Source organism: Tupaia chinensis, unplaced genomic scaffold (genome assembly GCF_000334495.1).
Source record: "Tupaia chinensis unplaced genomic scaffold, TupChi_1.0 Scaffold000118_1, whole genome shotgun sequence".
NCBI lineage: Eukaryota > Metazoa > Chordata > Mammalia > Scandentia > Tupaiidae > Tupaia > Tupaia belangeri.
The window spans coordinates 2,235,505-2,236,891 of NW_006159584.1; positions in this window are offsets into that span (position 1 = coordinate 2,235,505).

Sequence of the window (1,387 nt, forward strand, 5' to 3'; positions counted from 1 at the left end):
ACGAGCTCTCTGAGCTCCCCCTGAACTCAGTCAATAAATAACATGACATCAGTGCCTCACGTGCTTTTTCTAACTCTCTGCTTCTCTGTTTGACCCATCCTTTGGAGGAGGAAGAACCCTGTAAAACATGTGTGTAGCCAAAATTTCTTCATAAGATTGACATCATGGATCTGATATATTCTTTACAAAATAAAATTAAAAATAAAAGCTCTAACCTGGTCACATTCAACTATAACATCAAAGTTTTGGTTACTCACTGCTAGAAGTTGAAAATTAAGTCAGATACGCTACTTAATGATTTATGAAATTACAAAGTAAGTGGTACATTTAGATTTCAAGAAAATGATATTGACAAACATCTAAAAGAACACAGAAGAGGCTGAAACAACTCTGTATCAGATAAAATGCTGAACTATTAATTTTCAACAAAGAGCAACTGGAGTGTATCTCCTTGTTAGCTGACAACAGAAAATTTTACTAAGATTTAAGCAGAAAAAAGGAAATGAGAAAACCTAGAAAGTGTTAGAAAATGAACAGTGATTAGTACCTCAACTCTTACACCAACCATAAATATGATCTCATATCAAAAGCATCAAAAATCAAATAAGATAAAAATGCTGGGTCAGTAGATAGTGTGGATGTTAAGGTGCTAGACCCCACATTGCCAACTGGACATTTTGAGTCCTGGACCCAGTAACTTGAAAAACATGTATGCCAAGTATGCATGAGTGCCCAAAATCCTGAGAGGAGAATAGAGAAGGGATTGCACAAGAAGGGTTACCTCTCCCTCTTTCTCCCTCTCTTTCTCTCTGTCTCTGACAATCTTACATGTCTTATAGAAAAAAAAAAGCTAAAAAGATTTAAAAAGACTGGTGAGTAAGATCATTTTTTAAGTGACATGGGAAATAGAATAGTATTTTTTGACTTAATTAATACAAATGATAAGCTAAAACTGATATTCTATTTGAGAAATTGTCAAAGAAATCCTTGAAATAACAGACAGAAACATAAACATGGGATCATAGAAATTGTGTTTAGAGACTACTATCAACAATTAATATAAATTAGCAATTTATAACATGCTGTAATTTTTCTCTTATTTTTAAGTATTTCTCTCAAGAGCAAAAGAGACAGAGAGACGAAGACAAGACAGACAGCACCCACACCAGGATTCTGATGCCACTATCCAACCCCCAACCTCATGGCATATGCATGCCCATTGTACTCAGGGAGGTATTCAGAAGTGAACCACAAACTTTTCCACATGGTACTGTCTTCCAAGTACTGGGATTTACCACAATCTGGCCCTAACATGCTGAAATTTTTACTACTGATTATAAAATATGTTGTTAATGCCAAAATTTGTATATTTTACAATATAAAATTT